Here is an 8,776-nt window from a genome sequence, read left to right as displayed (position 1 = left end):
ACACCCGAACCCTCGCCGCAGGTGCAGGTGCCCGGAGAAGGTGCGAGGCGCCCGCTTCAGTCCCTCCCACCCCGCCCGCCGCGGAGCTGGCAAATGGCAGCGCAGCCAAGTTCCTACTCGTAGGGGCTCATTAACATATGAGTTCTCCCCTCAAGACTTCCTGGCTTTTAGGAGCGGCTGCTGCTGCTTAGGGCAGCAGATTACCCGAACCCTCGCCGCAGGTGCAGGTGCCCGGAGAAGGTGCGAGGCGCCCGCTTCAGTCCCTCCCACCCCGCCCGCCGCGGAGCTGGCAAATGGCAGCGCAGCCAAGTTCCTACTCGTAGGGGCTCATTAACATATGAGTTCTCCCCTCAAGACTTCCTGGCTTTTAGGAGCGGCTGCTGCTGCTTAGGGCAGCAGATTTATTTTCATTGGTAAATAACAGCAGAAGTAAAGGAGATAGGTTCCTCGATGGACGTCCTCGAGAACTTTCGTAAGGGTTTTCGCAAACCGGCTGAGTGAATATCACTGTTCAGGCACAGGAAAACGCCCCGCACGCGTTCAGGTTAATCTTGCTTCTGAGCTATTTATAGGAGCACCAAGAGAAAGTAGAACTGGGCTCACGTGTCTGTGGAAAAGACAGAAGCCAAAAGCGACCTCAAAGCGAGCCCAGCAAGAAAGGATAGATTAGTAACAGGCAGAGGTCTGATGTCTTCTGAATTACCAATCAGAGTTTTTGAGTTTGCCTCATCACCAGATGAGGGATGCCCAGTAAGGGAGAGACACACGGGGTTTAAAACGTCATCAGTTTCTAAAGTGCTGTCCCATAAAAGCTACAAAAGGTCCACCAATTTCTTTGATATTCTAGTTTTTCTTTTGGTTCCGGGGATTGAACTAGGGACCTTGCGCCAGGCGGTGGAACCACTGAGCTAAATCCCCGGCCCTGATATTCTATTTTTTTTTAAATCCTGAGCCATCAGGATTCCATGGGAGTGACTTGCAACATACACATTTCTGCTGTATACAACAATACAGCGGAACAATAGCCTACTGTGACTGACTTAAAAACACACAAGCTGCCAAAAATAGACCAGTCAAGTAAATAGCTCTGTGGTCGATTCTGTTCTCTGCTGCAAAGCAAGGCAGGTGAGAAATGGATTAAAAAAAAATTTTTTTTTTTAAGTGGCAGAGACCAAAAAAGTTCTGGGTCCGCTGTTAGAATAGGTTGGTGGCATAGATTCAGACAACACAGTTTTTTTTTTTTAATTCAAATAAACTATCAGCCAAATGGATTCCAGTTTTCAAGATGATTCCCCAAAAGTTATAATGCAGAACTGGTCTACCCTTAGGGTATGGAGATTTGCAGAAGACTTCAAAGGTTACCACTTTCCCCTGTGGATCTGTGAAATTAACCATGAATACCTGAGTCAGATTTCCTTTTCCCTCCCTCACTCTGCTGGGGCTGCCTCGGGGAGTATTTCAGCCAACAGTAGCTGCCCGACAAATGTGCAACCAATTACTGATTTCAAACCACAAACTAGCCTATCACTAAGATACAGGGAGTATCACAGGTGAATGCACCCGCCCAGGCTGACCTTAGTCGGGATAATTATTAAAGGACAGCTTCACATGAATCGGGGAAAAATACTCCCAACCACATCAGAGCAGCACTTCTCAGTACAGTACCAAACAGGAGCCACCGGGCGTGTTTCCTCCAAGGTGGGTACTTGTAAATTCGGCTTGCCACGTTTTCAATAGGCACTGTCACCTTACTGGCCTATTATCAGTGTTTTCACTGATGAAGTAGTTTGGAGACAGTAAAGGCTTCCTATTAACTTTCAATCTGAATGAAACTGACTTTGGTCGGGTCTGAAAGCCACTGCTATTGTCAAGGGTTTATGCAGAAGGCGGAGTAGGACCCCCAACCTGGGTCCTTTTGTTTCAGCCAGGTGAAATATGCACTGCTCGCTGATAACACTGGCCGGGCGTTGAGAAAGAAAACCCAGAAATCCTCAGGGCTTCATTTCCTCCATCCAGGTCTCCACCGTCACCTCCACAGAAAGCCTCCAGTGCCCTACCCCAAATTATCACCCTTCTATTTGCAGCGTTCGTCTGCACACCACTTCGCCTGGCCTGGTATTAGGTGTTTATGCATGGGTTGTTGTCTTCTCCCCGGAAGTTGGGGTTTGGGGCTCGCTAGTATGTAACACCTAAGTGAGCGACTAATCCCACTTGCTATCTCCTCAGGTCCTCGCAGGGACATCAATTCCCTGCAGAGTGTGCTGAACTACCCTGTCCTCATGAAAGAGGCTAGAATAAAGAAGCAGAAATATGCCAAGGTCAGAGAAATAAAGAGGTCGTATTTTGTTTGGCAAGTGCCAGTCGGTGCACGGTCTGGAAGAGACAGAAACGGTACACTGTGTGGAAAGGAAACCTTAGAGCGAACCCCTGGCTCCCGGTCCCTCACACACAGTGACCTGGGAGGCACTTTCCGCACCTTATCCCTGTCTTTTCATGTGCTAAATGGATCTTTTCCGTTTTAAGGCTAAGAGTGCTCTTGGTTGCACACATTTGCAAAGGTCTATAAGCAAACGCCTGCAATGTAGATGCATTGCAGCGATCAGATAGATGTCTAAATTTCCAACAGATCAAAGGCTCCAGTATTCATCATGACATCTCACTCGCCTAAACAGGAGAAGCAGCTGGCAAATGCAATAATAAGGATGATGACACTTTCGGTCTTCAGGGAGGCTATCCTCTAGGACAGCAGTTAGGTTCTTGGGACAATGTCTACACAGATAGCTAAAAGAATCAAGCCAGGTGTGGCAGAACACACCTGTAATCTCAGCCCTCAGGAGGCTGAGAGGCAGGAGGACCACTTCGAGTTCAAGGCCCGCATGAACATATCCGAGACCTTATCTCAAAAAACAAAAAAAGACCCCCTCAAAACATTATCATTGAAAGTTTATAAAATGTGTTACATTCTGATCGATTCTAAACATTTCTGTAATGTCTCAGATTGAACAGCAAGTGTACTCTGGTCGGTCCCTCTAGTTATACCATGAGCTGAGTCTATAGCATCCCTGGGGTAGGGCCACAAGGCAGATAGCAAGCTCTTCCTACAGTTAAAGGGCGTTATGGAGTTTTATAATAGGTTGCAGTTTCCCTGGGTCTCCAATTACTTTGGTTCCCCTTTGATTAAAGCAGTGTGATTAGAGACCACTGGTTCCTGGATATTTTCTATATCCCATCCCCTTAGATTTCTGCCCCAGTTCTCCAGCTCCCATCCCTCTCCCACCCCAGCTCCTCCTTCAGTGAAGCGAGTTTTCACTTCGAAGTACCCTGGCTGCCCTGTAACTGGGACAAAGCACTTCTTGAGAGTGTTTTTTGTTTTGTTTTGTTTTTCATCTCTGACAATGGGGAGTTGGACTAGTCAATGTTTAGAACTACTGAGCGGGGAACACAGTTCATTTCTAGCTACAATAGGACTTTCAAGTCTGGTTTGGTGGTGCACGCCTGTAATCCCAGCTCCTCAGGAGGCTGAGGCAGGAGGGTGATGACCTCAGCAACTTAGCAAACTCCTGTCTCTAAATAGACAAAAGTGAGTCAACTGATTTGAATTTCGATGTTTTAGTTCTACTAAAGGAATCTTGCCAGTCATGGTGGTGCATGCTTGTAATTCCAGTACTCTCAGAGGCTGAGGCAGGAGTTACAAAAGTTCTGGCTCAGCCTGGAACTCAGCAACGTATGGATAGCCTGTCCTAAAATAAACAATGGCTGGGGACACAGCTCAAGGAAGGCCCTGGGCTCAGTCCCATTACCACGGGGTAAAATGGGTGTGTATGTGCCCATGCATGTGCTTTACAAAATCATTATGACTGCAAATGAACTGGCTAACTTGCAATCTCTTCAGAAAGCTTAGATTTTTAAGCCACATACTCTATTTACCTGCAAAGCAATTTCCCCAAATCCTCTATTCTCGGGCTGTTCCCAGAGCACCAAACCTCAGTGAGAGACCTGCACACCCTCCTGCTAGTCTATATTTACTCAGTTACCAGATCTTTGTATCTTTTAAATTGTCTCTAGTCCCTCCTACTTGGGAAGTTGAGGCAGGAGAATTATTTGAGCCCAGGAGCTCAAGACCAGCATGCTCAAAAAAGTCTCCACTGCCTCTCAGTCCCTCCTCCTCACCCCAGGGTATCACAGCCACAGTACCCTGGTCATTGTACTCCACTTGACACCACAGATCCGATTATGCTGTCCCCTGGCCCCATCGCAGCCCCCTCTTCTAAGTCTTTCTGACACCTCCACGGGATAACATTGAAGTTCTTGGCAGAGAAGCCCCTGCATTTCCAGCCCCTGCTGATCCCAGTCAAGCCTTACTTCTGGCTCAGCGCTGCTGGGCTGCAACCTTCCAATGCTGTCTCACGACAGAGGCCGACTCCTGCTATTTCTGCTGCTCAAGGGATACTCCGCTGCTTGCTCTTGTTAGTCTGGCCACCTCTTCCTGAATTTTGTTATCAGCCCACATCTGTGATCCGAGGCAATCTGAATCCTGCTCATTTCTACGGCCCTCCTGTCTCCCCTTTTTCCCAATCCTCTTCCCATCTCTACCAAGACAACTTCCCTGTTTCTTAACATGGCTCTTTCTTCTGCTCTTTAAACTGTTTATATTTTGGGTCTCTCGTGTCAGAGATAGGATACAATACCAGCCTCAGGAGCCACCCGTTTCCTTCATGGCTGATTAGCGCTCTGTGCAGCACGTTTTCTTTGTTGTTTGTCACTGGTGGGCACATGGCCCACTTCAGCAGTCATGACCCGAGCTGCTATGAGTGTAGGTAGCATGTGTCTCTTCTGCAATAGGATGGTTAGCTCTTCTGGGAGGACTCCCACTTCCAGGCAGCCCAGGAGGAGCCCAGGAGCTGTTCCTGGAGGCCCCTCAGCCTCGGGCTCCTGCACTGCTCCGGGACTCTCCCTGCACAGTCCCCAGATTGCCACGCCATCCGGGTGAGTCCCTCATGACATCGCTGTGCTTTCTTTATCTCTCAGCAGTCTGTGAATGGAGCGATGGGATTCTCCCCCTAGGACACCTGTGGGATCACCAGCAGCTCACACTTCCTCACTCAGCATCCACACCAGCAAGGGTTTGCAATATTAATGGAAGAAATGCAGCTTTGAGAAACAGACCTGCTGTTTGATTCCTTTGGACATGTGGCATGACATCACTTCCTTTGCTGCTGTGCTGGGTGAGAACATGACAGCATTTTGGTACCAGGGATCGAACTTGGGCCCTTGCACTTTCGAGGCAGGCGGCAGAACCACTGAGCTAAATCCCCAGCCCCCGTTTTCCCCATTCTTTCACACCTATTTATGCTAGTGCATAGTGGTTATACAGATCAGTGGGTTTCATTCTAGCAGATTCCTACACGTATGTGACATACATGCATCCCCCTACCCCTGTCTGTCCTCCCCATGTGTTCCCCATTTTATAATTGAGAAAAGTATATTGGCTGAAGATGTCAGCTAATTAGTAAAGAAGCCAGGATCAAATCTGGGTCTAACATCACAGTCTATATACTTTTTTTGTTTTTCCTATGTACTCTTAAGCTACTGTTTTGTTTCTGAAGACCAGTTTCACATAAACAGCTGAATAAAATGCTTTGTTTTCCTTAGCATTCTCTTTACAACATCACTGGAATATAGAGTAATTCTAAAGAGTTTAGTGTCATGATCTTCAGCCAGCAATGAAGCAATGATTATCCATCTTGCTTAGGGAGGCTCAATGACGTTACACTGACTTTCCTGGTTTGTAGAATCATAGATTTGTGCAGCCCAGGGCAAAAATGTAAGGGTCCCCAAAAGCCCTCTTTACCCTGGAGAAATCCAGACAAGTGAGACCCTGAGCTTCCTGAAGCAATTCACTGTACCATTTTCATTTCTACAGACACAGAATCATTTTATTGTCCAAATACAACAAAACGGGGCTTATCTAGGTCTTTACATAAGAGTGCCCTGTTGCCTATTGTTGTGACCGTGTCAGTGTGTACTAACCTCTTACCCAAAGAAGAGTCTCACCCAGTCTTGGATGTGTTCAGCAGCCCATCCATCCCTTCTACATGTAACTCAAAGGCAGACTGTGCTGCACGAGCGCCTGATCCCACGGCTGGCTCGGCTTCTGGTCTGTGGGGGTCCCATTGCACCGACCACACTGCACCTGACATCCGGAAGGCAGGAGGCGCTCAGGTAATGCGGCCATGAATGGACTTCTCAGTAAAATAGGTTACAGCTCAACTCACACGATCATAATACTGTTTCGTTTTTTGTTTTTTTACTAAAGCCTTTTAGTTCAGTTACAACAAATGAAAAAAGAAAATCATTACAGTAATGGTCTGCCTGGCAGCACTTTTGGCCAATTTGACCAATGTGTCTTCCAACAACACTGCACCGCCGATGAGGCCAAGTCCTGGGAGATGTGAGGACTCAAAGCACAGGGGTTTGCAGAGGCCACCTGCTTCCCTCTGGAGGGGGACATTTTCACTTAGCAGGAACTCTAATTTCAGTCTAATACTGCTCACTACATTGTTGTTTTATGATGGAGCAGATCACGCTTCCATTTCTGAATGTTTTTGTTTCTCTCCGGGATCTGTAAGATGCTTCTCTTTCACTTTTCTTTTTCCAGGGCCTCACATGTGATAGGCACGCTGTACTGCTCAGCTTCACCATCAGCCCCTCTACCTTTTAGGAAAATATTACTGCAGAGGTGGAAGCAATTTAGTGAAGACTCTATTATTCTTACTGTTATTCTTGCTAAGCCTCACTCCCCGTCCTTTCTACTTTATTCTTCAGACAGGGTCTGGCTACGTTGTCCAGGCTGGCCTCAGACTTGGACGTCCTCCTGCTCTCAGCGTTGACTAGGTGGACTTATAAGCGCGCACCACTATGCCTGGCCTCTGAAAGTATTACTTAGGGAATACTTTTGTGAGATATTGCATCTTTAGAATCTGAGGAGAAGTTTTTTGAAAGAACCCAACAATAGGGTTAAACAACCTTTTCAGCCAAAGCCACCACTTGACAAAAGAGGAGGCCAAAATCCTACCCAAGCAGCTTGTAGAAGCACCTTCCTGTTTTTCCAAGACCTTTAATATGATTTTCCCCGAACATGCAGCTGATTCCTAAGAACACTTTTTTTTAAAGTGTAGCACTTTTTAATATTGTTGTGGAAATTAAAATCTACAGAAAAATGCTTGTTTCTCCCATTTGATAAAGAGAATTCTTAGGGAGAATAAACATGATGATCATCTAAATAAATATTTTGGATCCTTGAAAGCCCATCATGAGGACATCTAGGCTCTATCATCTTGGTGCTAGGTAGTAACAAAATTAATTTCCAATGGAATTATGAAAGGAAAAAGAATTTAAGGGGACCGCTCATGCCTTATCTAGACTGCAAACTTTCTGCACACCCTGAGCTAAATATTTCCTGTCACCATCAACACTGCTAGTGTTGATGGGCATCTGTCCTGCTGGTCCTGCTGGTGGGGTGGGGTGGGGGGCTCTTGTCTGGAGTAGTGGAGGAACCAATTTAATTTACAGAATGGCCTGGGAATGAATGGATATTTATAGTTTTTTGGATTTTTAAGATGGATTTATGTCTTAGATAGTTCTTAAAGGGGACAACAGAACATACTTCACTGCAATACTTATTAAGCATGATTTTTAAAAAGTTACTTGCTTCTCTGTTCCTTTCTACTTCCAACAGCCAAGAACCTGTACTTTACACTGGAATGTTTTTTTTTGTTTGTTTGTTTGTTTTTTTTTTTTCAGTACTGGGGATCGAACTCAGGTACTTGCGTTTGCAAGGCAGATGGCAGAACCACTGAGCTAAATCCCCGGCCCTGGAATGTATTTTTAAGGCAGATGGGGAAAAAGAACCATGTCTCAGATGTCTTTTTTCTATTTCTTTCCTTCCCTGTAAGGTTTTTTTCCTTATGGAGCTTTTAGTTTTAGATTTCCATAACCCCCTAATGCAAAACATGCTAAGAAGAGTAACGAAAGTAACAAACCACATGTTGCTTTGCTTTGCTTTGCTTTTTCTGAGGAAAACTCCAGCTTAGAAGAGGAGTATGCAAACTTAGCAGTTAAACTGAAATTAAAGATGTTTTAAGGGTTTCTTAACCCTAGTCTTGGCCATCTTGTACTATTTTAAAATATAAATGGAAACATATGATTATGATAAACTTTGATTCTAGTTAAATGTGAACAGAAGACTTAGTCCACGGATAAGAGTGGACTCAATGAATTTTGACTTGTGATGCAATCTGAATATTTTCACCTGGGCCAAAGAGACACAGTAAAAAATTAACTTGAAGCATTTCACCGTGAAATCAGCACGAGTACGCTCGAGCCCTGGATTAGCAGTCTATATCTGGGCTCCCGAGGACTTGGGTAAATTATTAGAAAATTCTAGCTCAGCTCAGCTGTCAAAGGAGAGCACCTTCTGGCAACGCTTCACACCTGTTGTTCATCTAGGAGGCCCTGGGCTTAGTCCCACCACCTGGGACTAGAGTATCCAGGTGCCCCCACACGTTTCAAACAGGGGATGGATTTTTGGGGGCATCGGGTAGTCATGAAATGAAGGTACCTGAAAATCACTGCAATCTCCCCCAAATAGACTGTCACGACAGATCTTAGCTAAAGTTGCCAAGCAGAGCCATCACAAGATGGTCTGAGCACTGCAGTGTAAAGAGTGCATGAACACACACACACACACACACACACACACACACACACACACACA

Source organism: Fukomys damarensis, unplaced genomic scaffold (genome assembly GCF_012274545.1).
Source record: "Fukomys damarensis isolate Sample0158 unplaced genomic scaffold, DMR_v1.0_HiC HiC_scaffold_15, whole genome shotgun sequence".
Lineage (NCBI taxonomy): Eukaryota > Metazoa > Chordata > Mammalia > Rodentia > Bathyergidae > Fukomys > Fukomys damarensis.
Note: the sequence above shows the minus strand (reverse complement) of the source record.